Consider the following 14,983-nt stretch of genomic DNA (forward strand, 5'->3'; position numbering starts at 1 on the left):
TAAAACCAATATTGAAACTTGATACTCATTTCAGCAGGTATCGATACTAAAAAAGTCACATTCACAGGACAGAAATGAACCTTCCCTAAATATGTTTATAATGATGTCTCTCTCTGTATGTTTCATAAGCATAAGACACATAGACTAGTGTACACTATGAACCTACTGGACACTGAGGGATTACACACATATAACACACATGGGGAGAGAACACAAAGTACAACATTTAATGTGGAAAGTCACAGTATATTGTCTAAATGAAGAGTGATTTTATTACCATTGTGGTAAATATTAGCATCATAACAACACTAGTCTGGATTCCAGAAGGACCCAACTGAAGGAGTCTGGGATTTGAACCTGAAACTTTTTTGTTATGAGGCAAGATAGGCATTTTTTATTTATTTATTTTTTAATTGGACTGAATAACTCGAAATAGAATGTACTTTGACCAAGTACCTGTCCTCAGGTGACTCCTCAGGTGACTCCTCAGGTGACTCCTCCGGTGACTCCTCCGGTGACTCCTCCGGTGACTCCTCCGGTGACTCCATATGTGATTCCTCAGGTGACTCCACATGTAACTCCTCATGTGACTCCTCAGTTGACTTCTCAGCTAACTCCACAGGTGACCCCACATGTGACTCCTCATGTGACTCCTCAGTTGACTCCTCAAGTGACTGCTCAGGTGATTCTACAAGTGACTCCTCAGGTGACTCCCCAGCTGACTCGTCAGGTGATTCCTTAGGTTACTCCCTGAACCGCCACCTTAACATGGTGGAGGGGTTTGAGCACCCAAATGATCCTGGGAGCTATGTTGTCGGAGGTTTCATGCTTCAGGTAGGGTCACCTATGGCAAACAGGTCCTGGGAGACGGGACAGACTAAGAGCGGTTCAGAAGCTCCCCATGATAAGCACTAGAACAAGGCCAGATAAGTTGACCTGACTGGCGTTACCGGTGGCAAGGCTCCGGGGGTGGACGAGATCCATCCCGAGTACCTCAAGTCTCTGGATGTTGTGGGGCTGTCTTAGCTGAGACGTCTCTGCAACATCGCGTGGCGGTCAGGGACAGTGCCACTGGATTGGTAGACTGGGGTGGTGGTCCTCCGCTAGGGCATCTGTTCAGGATGCCTCCTGGACTCCTCCCTAGGGAAGTATTCTGGGCATGTCCCACAGGGAGGAGGCCGCGGGGAAGACCCAGGACACGCTGGATGGACTATGACTCTTGGCTGGCCTGGGAAGGCCTTGGGGTCCCACTGGAGGAGCTGGAGGACGTGTCCAGGGTGAGGCAAGTCTGGGAGTCACTGTTTAGACTCCTGCCCCCACAACCTGGCCCTGGATAAGCAGAAGAAAATGGATGGATGGACTCCTCAGCTGACTCCTCAGGTGACTCTTCAGGTGATTCCTGAGGTGACTCGTGACTCCTCAGGTGCCTCCTCAGTTAACTCTTCAGGTGACTCCTCAGCTTACTCCACAGGTGAGTCCACAGGTCTCTGCATGTGAAACTGAGATATATTTTCAAAGTCGCTGTGGAGAAGTGAAAGTGTAATCCTTAACTTAAATAGACCGAAACCCTTTATACTTTACCCTTATATTTGTACTCATTTCACTAAAACACAGTTAACATCATTATATTCACGATAACATTAACATTATTTTTTTGTAGTTTTAAAATTTTGGTTGGGCATGGGCAAACTCTATAACTTACATGAAGGTAATTCCATCACTGTTACCTTTAGTAACCATAATGTAAAAAAGGGCTAAAACCTAACCTAATTTAAACAGTAGTTTTGATTAGTCTAATAAAAATAAGTTATAACATCTTTATTTTGTTGGCGGTTTAAAGTGGCAACCCCCCCCCCAAAAAAAAACAAAAAAAAAAAAAAAACCTTCCTTGTGTCTAAAGGCAGAGGGATTCTTGGGGGGATTCAGCAGGTTGGAATCAGGAGTCTAACCCACAACCTTCTGCTGAGAGGGAGGAGACAGGATAACCACCCTGCCACAGTAACACAGGGAGGACATGCACACTCCCTCAGAGAGATCAGGAGTCTAACCTACAACCTTCACTCCACTGTATTGAGTTCCTTTTATGTTTTGGGCATCTTATATTGTTGATCTCAGCCTATACTTTAGTTGCCAAAGCCACTATCTGCTTTATCATTTCAGCAACAAGAACCACACAGCACCTTACACAGAGTTCCCTCCTATCTCCTCTCCCATAGAAAGAACTTGTTTTTGTATCTTGTGAATACATTACCTGCCTGGTATCTGGATGGATCTGCTCCTGTGCTGTATAGTGCAGAGAGCGCTATAGCTCAGATAGTATCACAATGCAACTGTTAGTATTTAGTAAGTGGAAAATGCATTCACTTGATTCTAGATGCCTGGCTGTACTGTGTGTATAGCGTTCTTGTAAATGTCAGAGAAGCAGCCCCGTTGAGGAGATAGCAGTCCAGATAGAGGAGTACAGCCTTATATGCAGCTAACAGTGTTGTAGCAGTTCCCTATGTAATCCAATGCAACACCATTTTCAACCTGGAGTTAATCTGTGTGATATACTTTAGAGCCAGATGAGCTGGTGTGGTCCGATAAGCCACCTACTGTTCGAGACACTTGGGCAGTGCCATTTATTTCAGTTCAGTGTATTCTCCCAATGTTGCAATGGATCTCAACAAAACAAAACACTTAAGAGGCTATATCTGATTTTTACTATTTCAAAAACCTGCAAAATAAGCACAAGAACTAGTTCATTATAAATGTTTTACAGTGGTTCACCTTATCCCAATTACTCACCATAACAAGTTTATAAGCACATTTCACAAATTTCTGTGACAGTGGAGTTTTGATGCAATGGTAATGCTAACAAAAACTAGCATGCTAATCACAAACTTCCTGATTCTTGGACAATAAAAGGATTCATAATTAGATGCATACAGGACACAGTGGACTTATTTTGACCTCAAGATCTGCTTATACAATATATCTGTACTGGGGCAAGACACGTTTTGCTCAAATACATGGTAAACCAATTGGGTCATCATGGTGAATAATTAGGACACTCAGAATGCATTAGATAAGTGCAGAATAACCACTACAAACCGTAGAATGAACTACAGCAGTCCCTGGTTTATCGTGGGGGTTATGTTCTAAAACCCGCAATAGGCAAAATCAGCGAAGTAGTCAACTTTATTTTATACAATTATTATATTTGTTTTAAGGCTGTAAAACGCCTCACCACACACTTTATACACTTTTCTCAGACAGGCATTCATATTTTCTCACAGTTCTCTCTTGTTTAAAAACTCTCAAATCTTCATATATTATATCTCTCTTCCTCGATGATTTCTTTAAATGTGTTGTTCATGTGTCTCTGCTCCAGCGGTATCCTCTCTGTGCAGAGAAACACTTAATTCAAAGTATTTCTGAAATTTGTCAGTGCAGGTCGTTTCATCGACAGTATGGGTTTTGTTGGGAGAAAACTTGCAAACATACAGCACTTCAGAGTCACACTGTGATCAAACATTTATGTAAATTTGTACTTTACTGTACAGGAGACACGGCACGGAGGAGACTGATGGACAATAGTCCACAGTCCCTTAACCAATCAGGATGCAGAACACAATGCACGTTCACACACTGTGAAAAAAGCATGCAAAATTGCCCACAAAAAAATGTGCGAAACAGCGAGACCACGAAAGGTGAACCGCGATATAGCGAGGGACAACTGTATTTCTGGTTTTCACATTTTTAAAATGGTAAAAAACAGATGCAGAGGCAGATGAAGGAGCTAGCATGTAGCTGAAGCGTATCTTTTTTTCTTAACCATGCACCCACACATTCATAATCAAATGAGACATGTTTACTGGACAGTTTAATTTAGCATCAGTGAGCCAAACCTGTAAACAGTTCAACAGAGAAAGCATGTGACTCCCATGATGGTACGTGCTCAGAGTGATGCTGAGAAACAGACGGTGACATATTGATGACTATAATGATTTTCAATACAAACACATAACGGGCCCTGCCCTTTGGCATCATGTGTTGCCAAAGAGGATATGTAAAATCCCCAGTGATAACAGCATGGAGTGTCTGGGCTTGTTTAAGCAATAGCTATAGAACAAATGGACAAATAAATGACAACAGCTGCAAACTTTGAAGTACTGTTGGAATGCTCAAATGATGTTGAACTAGTAAATTATTAAAGGTACATTATGTGACATTTCTTTGTAGACAAGCAGGTGAGGCCCTCAGCAGAAAGGTTACGCAGTGAAACTTTAAATAAGACTTGGCTTTAAATTAGTCGATATTAGCTATTTACAACATGTTCTTGTTAAAGCCTAAAAATACACTACTTTTCATTTTGGTTATGTTTATTGCATATAAACATACATCCTCACTATCAGCAGGCTTGCATCTCCACAAACCTGACTCTTCTTTGTCCTGTTTCCATGTAAATGTCTTTCATTTGGCTATAATATTCCACACTATGGCATAAAATGTATCTCCATGGAGAATGTTTCAAAATATAGTTTTAACTTTCTATTTCCATGGAGTCATGCAGGTGGCATGCCAGCTCCAGAAAGCTACACACTCTACCTTTAATTAGAAAGTGATTTTGATTGTACCAATAGAAAGACTCACTAGAAGACCTTGACATTTTGCTGAAGTGCATATTGTTGTTGTGCTCTTGGGCCACACTCTTCACTTCCTCTGCTCTTTCTTGTCACAGTCTTCAGACAGATAGCAGCAGAACAGGGCTGGACTGCTCAGATGTGCTTAAATCAAATGAAAGGAGTCCCCGTGGCTCTCTGGCTCCCCTGCAGGCTGCTTGTTGTTGCTGCTGACCTGGACCATAGCGTGCCCAATGATGCACATGATGTGGTGGTGAGAGAGGTCAAACAGGGGTCACAGACACAGATGGGACACAAAATGGACGCCCGGTTTTGCTCGTGTTTGATCCATGGATGTAGTGCAGCCACAGAGGATGAGGCAGAGGAGAGAGAGCACGTCAGAAATGTGATACTAAATGGTTTGGCAAACATTTAGCCTCTGTTTATCAGAGTAAATACACCAGTGACAACTGGTCATTTTAGATTCTGTGAAATCCCTCTTTTGAATGAAAAAGGGTCAGAAATACAAAAGAAAAAAATAACAATACAGTTTTTTAAAAAGCCTCTTAAAGGGCCCACAGTGTGCTATTTCTGATCTCTGTTCTGGTGTTGTTTCCTCATCACAAACACACCTGAAGTTGTGTTTTATTTCATTCAAACATGTTTAACACACAAACCCTGCAGATTTAGGCTTTAGGAGTTCTTCTCTCAAACAGAAAACACTCTGTTCCACCTTGTGATGTCATGTGGTAATACACAAAGTGCTCCACAGTTTTTTTAAACATTCTATAGAATCATTTGGATGATTTCAGCCCTGGAATTTGCAATCTCTACTGAACTAAAGGTAAAATATAGTTTTTAACTTGAAAACTACAACTTTATGACATCACAAGGGGGACCAGAGCATTTTGAGCATTGGACCTGTCACAGACTAATAATAAAGGATTACTTAGACATGTGTGAATGAAACAAACTCTGTATGTTTTTGAGGAGGTAACATGGCTTAAAGCTTTCAAAAAGCCTCTCTAATATACAACCTGTTTCCATGTGTCCAGCATTGTTTCCCATGAGTCCTTGAGCAAGACACTATCATTAAAGGTGCACTATGTAACTGGAGATGGGTTGAGTTTATATTGGTATTGCTTTGGCTGGAATGTTATTCACTACGGCCTTAAACCTCTGTACCTCTGTGGACACAAGCAGCTTACACCACCAGGCCAAGTTACAGGTCAGATCTGAGGAGAGGTGACCTCACTCACCAAAAGAATGCATGTTTATTAAACAGAGGATTTTGTGCAGAATAGATAAAAAAAATAAATAAAAAAAATCTTTTTGCCATGTTAGAACATTGTTCCCTCATCGGAAACATGTCTGAAGAGGGTTTAAATGTCATCCATGCACACAACAATTCCATACTGCGGGACATTCTAGGCAATGCAATAACATCTCCATGGATACAAGGAGGTGGCAGACCCCCCAGCAGAAAAGTTCATCATGCATCTTTAAAATGAAATGCTAAATGTGAAGTGCTTACAGTTCACACCAGTACAGCAGATATACTCAGCATCTGACCTTAAGCTTTAGCTGAGTGCATATTTCTCTCCTCCCTCTCCTCCTCCTCTCTCATCCCTCTCTCCTCTCCTCCACTGCAGTCCCTTATTTATGCCCTGCGCCTGACCACAGCTTCTTAACCTTATTCTGATGTCTTCATGAACGTTAACTCGCCCACACGACCTCTCCGCCCCTGTCCTTAAATCTTTAGCTCCTCTGGTTGACTCCTTGCGCTCTGAAGTCCATCCCTCCTCCTCCTCCTCCTCCTCCTCCTGTGAAACGGTCTCATTTTGTTGTGGTTGCCATGCGCTATGGACGTTCATCCTCAGTTTTCTAGTTATTTTGCTGTTGAAAAAAGCACTTCATAAAGTCACTTAAAGAACATTTTTAATAATGTGCAAAGATGTGAGTCTGGTCAGTGGTGAATCTCGCACAGTTCAGTTTACGTCATCAGGAGGTGCACCTTGATAGCAACCTTTATTTTTTATTTGTGTCAAAATAGTTATGTGACACTGCCAAATCCTACACATATCCCTAATTAACCCTATTTTGTCGGATGCTATAGTCGACGATATAGCGTGGTTGTGGACTTTCCATTACCGGAATTCTGCAACCAATTGTGCTCTCATGTAAATTCAAATGGCATCTCAAAGCAAAGGCGTGGGGCTCTTTAAAAAGTTTACCATCATTACGGTAATCTGCTTAAGTTGTAACTCAAAGATGATCAATCAGAGCGCAGGTGCCACGGGATTTTCCCAGTCAGTTATTCGATGCGTCAAAGGAAAAATATGGATGGATATGTCAAATATAGATAGTTGTGTGAAAAAATGCAGTACATTCTAATACTTCCTTTAACATGATTTTTATGGCTAAAAAGAATAAATCTCTAGGTGAGCTATACTGGTCTATGATGTGCTCAGTCCTTAAAGGGTTAAGGAAATGAGATAGGAGGACAACGAAATACAGGTCAGTGGGCGTGTACCGGCGGAAGTGAATACTGGGGTCAATCAAAGCAATGACATCTTGAAGACATGAGATTACTCAAACATGGATCCAAATAAAACTTCAGAAGCTCAATGAGAAGAAATGACTAGAACATGGTTAAAAGCTCTGAAACGTCCATTGTGCAGATATGTCTCCTCTAAAGGCTGCCGTCTCTCTCTGCTTCTCTCTGCTTCTCTTTGCTCTCTCAATACTTTCTCCTGCTCTCTCCTGCTTATCTCCTGCTCTCTCAATACTCTCTCTGTTTCTCTCTGTTTCTCTCTGCTTCTCTCCTACTCTCTCCTGATCTCTCAATGATCTCTCCTGCTGTCTATGCTCTCTCCTGCTCTCTCTTCTCTTTCTGCTCTCTCCTGCTTATCTCCTGCTCTCTCAATACTCTCTCTTGCTCTCTGTTTCTCTCTGCTCTCTCTGCTTCTCTCTGCTCTCTCCTGATCTCTCAATGATCTCTCCTGCTGTCTATGCTCTCTCCTGCTCTCTCTTCTCTTTCTGCTCTCTCCTGCTTATCTCCTGCTCTCTCAATACTCTCTCTTGCTCTCTCTGTTTCTCTCTGCTTCTCTCCTGCTCTCTCCTGATCTCTCAATGATCTCTCCTGCTGTCTATGCTCTCTCCTGCTCTCTCTTCTCTTTCTGCTCTCTCCTGCTTATCTCCTGCTCTCTCTGCTCTCCCTGCTCTCTATGCTATCTCTGGTCTCTCTGCTCTCAGGTCTCTCTTTCTGCTCTCTATGCTCTCTCTCCTCTCTCTTTGCTCTCTCTGCTGTATCTCTGCTGTCTCTCTGTTGTTAGGTCTCTCTCTGTTCTCTCTCTGTTCTCTTCTGCTCTCTCTGCTCTAAGTTCCCTCAGTTCTCTCTCTGTCGTTTGTCTGTTGCTGTGGTACAATCCTTTCACTTGTTGGATTTAGGAGACTATTAATTGGCAAACGTTTTGCTGCTAATGGAAGCTGAGTGTTTAGATTTTCTGTCTTAATTATAAGTTGGCATACTTCAAATCCACACATGAAAAACAACTTCAGACAGGCAAATTGTTCCATGGTGTTTAATGTATTGACTGGATTTTAAAAAGCATGTGATGGACTAGAGTCATTTCACTAAAACACAGCTCATATGATTATTTTTTAGTTTATAAGTATTATTTATAATGTAATATCTTAAACAAAAGAGGGTTATTATGCAAAATCGTTTTTTTTTTAGCTTTCCCTCATCAAAAACATGTGAAGAGCTCCCACACGACAAGTTTCCATAAATACACAAAAACATGATACAAAACTGTACACAGCAACAACCGGATGTGATGTGCAGTAGTTTCATTAGCATGCTGATTGTGCTTTGATAGTGCTCTAACTCAGACCGTCAAAAACAAAAAAGAAAATTATGTATAGCATTTTCAAATAATAAAATGGAACATGATGATCTAAGTATGTTATGTGTTAGCAGTTAATACCCCATAGTACCCCAAGTAAAATACCTCCTCTTTAATACTCCATAAAAGTAAAATACCCCCTCTTTAATACTCCATAGAAGTAAAATACCCCCTCTTCAATACCCCATAGAAGTCAAATACCTCCTCTTTAATATCCCATAGAAGTAAAATACCCCCTCTTTAATACTCCATAGAAGTAAAATACCCCCTCTTTAATACTCCATAGAAGTAAAATACCCCCTCTTTAATACTCCATAGAAGTAAAAAAAAAAACCTCTTTAATACTCCATAGAAGTAAAAAAAAAACCTCTTTAATACCCCATAGAAGTCAAATACCTCCTCTTTAACTGTTACATAGAAATCAGCAAAGGCCAAAATTTGTCGAAGTTGCACAGTAGTTATGATGACACCTTCATGTTGTTAAATAAAGGTTTAAAGTGTCCGAAAAATGCCTTCCCTGTATGTAAATGGTCTATGTATTTTGAACAGAATGTTCTGTTGATGACACAGTGCAGTATGGATGTCCTAGCAGCTGTTAGCTTCTATAAGGACATAAGGTAAAGTTTAGTCTTTGCTATATTTATCTATTCTAGAAAATGTAAAATGAACCACTCTAAAAAGACAGGTTTAAAATGTACAAGAGCTGTTAAAAGTATTGAAACTAGATACTCATTTGAGCAGGTATCGATACTCAATAAGGCACATTGACAGGTTACAGGTCTCGAATGATGTGTCTCTGTATGTTTCACAACTTTAAGACACATAGATATAGATATAACACACATGGGAAGAGAACACAAAGTACCAACATTTAATGAGGAACATCACAGTATATTGTCTAAAAAAAGAGTGTTTTTATTATCATCGTGGTATCAGAATCAGTATCACGTATTGAGTCTGTTCCTTAGTGTCAAAATTGAGTTTGAAATTTCAATATCAATTTTAGCAAATATACTGCAGCAAGAAGCAATGCATTAGAACAACTGATTTACATCTTTATCCTTATTTAAAGGTGCACTGTGTAACTTTTCTGGTGGAGAGTCTGCCGCCTGCTTGTCTCCATAGCGATGTTATTTCTTATTTCAGATTCATTTGATGCCATACTGTGGAACATTATTGGCAAAGCAATCTCAATATCTCCATGGAGGTAGCACACGAAATCCACCTGAAAAGTTGCGTAGTGGACCTTTAACCAGGAAGATCCATTAATTTTCTGACTGCATGTATAAATGGAAAAAGCTAACCTGCTAGCTGGCGAATTCCAAATGGGCGCAATTTGACTCCATTGACTCTGGCCCCAATTCACTTTCTATTGAAAAACCATGGCCCCTCTCTCTGTAACTGCTGCTGCCAGACTTGTTATTTTGGTTATAAAAGGTTGTATTAACCCGATGTACTTGATCCTGGGGTTTTTATTTCAATATTGTGTCTGTAAAAAAAGATATAAACATTAATAACACAATCAGACAAATTAGGCACCTTCTTTCCCTGAGGTCGCTCCTGGTAGGAGGTTTGATTGACAGCGATGCTGAGCGCCTGCTCCCTGCTAAATCAGTAGTCCAGGCGGGAAGAGGTGTAACAGCCTCGCTCCGGATTAGCTCTTTGGTTGCGTTGATACTTGAGGTCGGAATTCCAAATATGGAACTCCATTCCAAAATTGGAACTCCAGATTGTCCCCTATAACTGCTATAGCCTTGATGAGCTTCATTTGGAGCTGAACGCTGTGGGTGACATCATACTCACTTATTCCACTTCTTTATACAGTCTGAGGTTTGTAGCCAACATAGTCCATACTTAACAGTTCATAAGTCCCTTGAAACACGTCAGAAACACGTCAGATAATGTCTGGTCTTATCAATGAAATAAATCAGTCACATTAACTCTGAGCACATGTTCTTCTATCAGCAGCACTGAGAGACAGGTGCACATTATCTGGGTAATTCACTTCACCACATCACAAAGTCTCTTGTAAAACTTTGAAATATTAAATTAACACAACAAGCTGCAACAAGAGCTGAATAGCCTAAAAATAAAGTCTGATCACAGCAGATGGCTTTCCACACCAATTATACTCACCTGTTACCATTTACTGATCAGAAACTTCTGCAATCTTTCTCCCATGATACAAACAGACAAATACAAGTTGTTAGCTAACTTTTCACTGTCAGTGTGAAATGCATAAAATCAGGAATAACAACAAAGGTGCAAACACGACGACATGCTAATTACTGTAGCTTCTATTCGCACATTGCTATGGAAATGCACAAAGCTAAACACAGCCATAGCGATAGTTAATAAGGGACACATAGAGACGGAGAGGTTTACTGGTAAATTAGCGGCGGTTGCTAACACAGCGGTGTTATATGTAAATGGATGGGAGCGCTAACGGAGAAGAAGAATGTGATGCTTCATGAGAGTGCAGGGCGTCCATGCTAATGACAATGCAACGAATAAACAGCGAGGGAGCCTGTATTCTACTGGCTAAACAGGTGATTACTACTTTTAGATATATTTCAGAAATTTTTAAATACTTTTGTACTTCTCAGAGTAGTTTTCAGACACCATACTTTTACACCTACTTGATTATTGTATATAGTACAGTGTAACAGTACTCTTACTCGAGTAAAAGTTGTGTTCTTTTTCCCTCTGTGAGTCTAAAGTGACTGGAGATTTATGTAACAATATAAAATGATCTGAACATTTGTGTTTCTTGCAGCTGCTTCAGATGTCATTTAGTTTGGCTCGTTTTTGTGTCAAAGTACCTCAAACCCTGTTGATGTCATCTGTGTGTCTCTATGGAGAAACATAGGTTTAATGCCATATTCTGGAACATTTCAGGCAAAGCAATATCATTTCTATGAAGTTAGCAAGTGGCTGACCAGAAACATTAGTGCACCTTTATGTGAAAGCACAAGCAATACCAAATGCAAGGTAATATTATAAATTACTGCTGCTTCTACTACTACTACAGCAACTACTTTTACACATAGTACTACTGCTACTACTCCCGCTACTACCACTACAATTACTATTATGCGTACTACTACTGCTACTACTACTACTACTACTACTACTACTACAGCAACTACTACTACTATTACCGCTGCTAGTACTACTACAACTACTATTATGCATTCTACTACTGCTACTACCACTACTACTACTACTTCTGCTACTGCTACTACTACAACTAGTTTTACACATTCTACTACTGCTGCTACTACTGCAACTACTATTACATATACTACTACTCCTACCAATACTTCTGCTACTGCTGCTATTACACATACTACTACTGCTACTACTACTACAAAATCAAAGCAGTTGTGAAGCCTGAACTCCTCCCTCAGCAACAGTAGCAGTGTGTGAAGTAATAATGGCCAGCTGTGCTCAGGTTGGTCAGCACAGAGAGCAGGTGTGGCTTTTTATTGACCAATAACATTATTCAAATTAAAGTGTCGCTGTAATTATTAGACAACATAATTCTATTTCCAGGCCACACACGTGTGGGCAATTTAAAAGAGCCATAATATTAGAACTACCTCAGGTTTCGAATATTCAAACCCTGGGAGAAGCTAATGTCGTGTAAATACAAAAATATAAATATTCACAGTGATGTAGTGAGGCCAGTGTAGCTGAGCCTGCTGGATTAAGCATGTACAAGAGAGACAATAAGACAAAACATATGGCTCAATAATGCTCATGATTTTCAATGACAAATTAGCACTGGGCTTCTCAAGAAACGTCACCCCTCCCATAGACTGTCTGAAAATAAATAAATAATTTTAAAAATTAAAGTTTGAAAGCTCAGGGCTAATCAGCTCTGTGTTAACGACACAGATAATAATCATTATTAAATAATAAGAACAATAATCTTATGTAAAAAACTGTTTCTGAAACTTTATAAAACAAAACCTTATTAAAAACATTTAGCCAAATCTTGTGTTTTAAACATGCTTAAAACAATTGCCTTATAGACACTAGCTCCCACACAGCCGATTAGCCTCCAGCGCAACTTCAAACTCATGATATTTGGATTTTTTAAAAAGTCTATGGGAAAAAAGAAAAGAAAATTTCCTTCCAGAACCAGAGCGGACTTCGAAGTGGGACATAAGACAAGATAAAACTTGAATAGAATCCTTTAAAATAATTAGTATTTTCAGAAATACTGTGTGCCAAAGAAAGTCTTCTCAGATGAATTGTGAATCTTTGTATATTGTGTTCTTTTAAGTGGAGAATAAGGCTAAATTAAACCTAACAGTAGCATTCTTTAGCTGCAAAGTGCATATTTTGAGTGAAGTTTATTGATTTGAAAAGGTTTATGTCTGGTCCTGGTCTCCTTTTATTGGCTCGGGACACATTAGCGTACATTGGCTAGTGTAGTGCATATTAACAAACCCCGTTAGCATCTGTCTCATTACATTATCATCCAAATGGAGGATTTAAGTTATTGTTTACATTAGGCTAAGCTAACAGAGCTAAAGCAACGTGTAAACTAATTAGCCGGTAAGATATAGTGCGATCATTAGCCCAGCTCTAGGGTAGCACAGTGTATCTAACATGTCCATTAGCACACGTAGCATTTAGCGTGTTTAGCGTTCCTTAAACAGCCTTGACCTGTTCAATATTTAAAGATGCTTTGATCAATATGTTTTCACTGCGTACGCTTCACTGGCTTCAGTCAGCTAAAGCTAATTAAGTTTAGTACAACAGCCCTGCACAAATGTATTAAGGGTTTCAGCTTTTAGTTTTTAATTGTTAATCGCTATGTAACGACCCTTGATATATTCACCATTCTGAAATCCATGTTTTATGCACAATGATGTCACTGCCGTTGGAAATTTAAATTATCAAAAGTGTTTTTGAGCAAGATGTGTCCTGCCCCTCTATAGATACACTGAGGTCAAAATAAGTCAGCTGTACACTGTCTGCTTTGAATTATAAAGCACTGGCATTTGAGAAATAACTTTGGACTGTTTAAGCTGGACTAGTTCTGTGTTTCATGTTTTTAGGACAGTAAAAGTCTGGTACAGAGCCTTTAATATTCTAATGAACTAAAACACATTTAAGTCTTGATCAGTTCTGACCACATGAAGCCAGCGTGTTGGAAAGCCTGATCCTCCTCTGTGACATGATTTACTGTGGTTTGAGGCCATGAAGCTCTTGAGGTTGTTAAATTAAAATTGTCCACAAGAGCAGAACAGGTGATTAGTCATTTTATGTAAAAAATGCTAAAGTAACTGTCAGAGCAAAAGTGACTAAGTGCGTCAAGACAAGCTACACTTACAGCCTCAATGGACATTGTAGACTTTAAGAGATGTCTGCAAGAATGCTAACCTTGTCTGTGCTTAAACATGGCCGGGCTGCCAACTGCTTGTCTCTGTGGAGATGTTATCGCTTTGCCTGTACTGTTCCACAATATGGCATTAAACATATCTATACCCATATGCTTAAAAGTCAGATCTGTGGAGAGGCAAACAAACCTTACAGTAATAATGCATGTTTTTGAGCAATAAAAACACCACTAATTCAATAAATGCAAGATAGATAATGTTTGATGTCATACCTGGAACATTCCAGGTAAAACAATAACATCTCCATGGATACAAGCGGATGGCGCACCCTCGACAACAAAAAAATTACATAGTGTCCCTTTAGCAAGAGTAAAAAACAGCAACATCAAGTAACCAAATTCAGAAAAAAAAAAAAACAGAGAACATAAGTACATACGGCAGTGGGTGTGTATGAGGTGTACTGAAAAACTGGAATTTTCGAAGGAATGTTGTCTTGAAAGATTACTCAAACACTCATGAATCAATCTCAAATAGACTCGGTAGGTGAGAAAGTAACATGGCTGATAACTTTTAAGTCAGTTTTGCATGTCTTCAACTATATACATTTTCAGTATAGACTATTTTTGATATTTAAGTCAAACACTTAATTCTGTCCAACTATCCTGTCTTGGTCTTATCTTCAATAAATTTGATATTTTTTTCTCATTCATATCCTACCACTTCTCCTACTGAAATTCCCCCATTGTTGGACAAATACAGGCCTTCTTATCTTATCTTATCTTATCTTGGCTTTGGAAATTCACTCTAAAACCAGAAAGATGTGTCAGGGAAAGGAGGACACGTCTCGTCACTTCCAGGTGGAGGAGAGTGGAGACAGAACCTATTCTTTGGTGACCCACATAGGAGGGGTCGACTAGCGCACCGCACCGCTAGCATCCCTGGATCATTAGTATCTGCTGGACCGACTGCCGTGATGCCCCCGACTTCGGTGAGCCGTCACTGGGGAGGGACATTTCCATTCGCGGGCTGACTCCGGTGCGTTCCTCTGCCTCTCGGAGTGGAGTTTTTCTGGGTGAGTACGTAGGAAATTGGGGCAGGGTCAGTGGCTGTCAGCACC

Source organism: Periophthalmus magnuspinnatus, chromosome 20, assembly GCF_009829125.3.
Source record: "Periophthalmus magnuspinnatus isolate fPerMag1 chromosome 20, fPerMag1.2.pri, whole genome shotgun sequence".
Classification (NCBI taxonomy): Eukaryota; Metazoa; Chordata; class Actinopteri; order Gobiiformes; family Gobiidae; genus Periophthalmus; species Periophthalmus magnuspinnatus.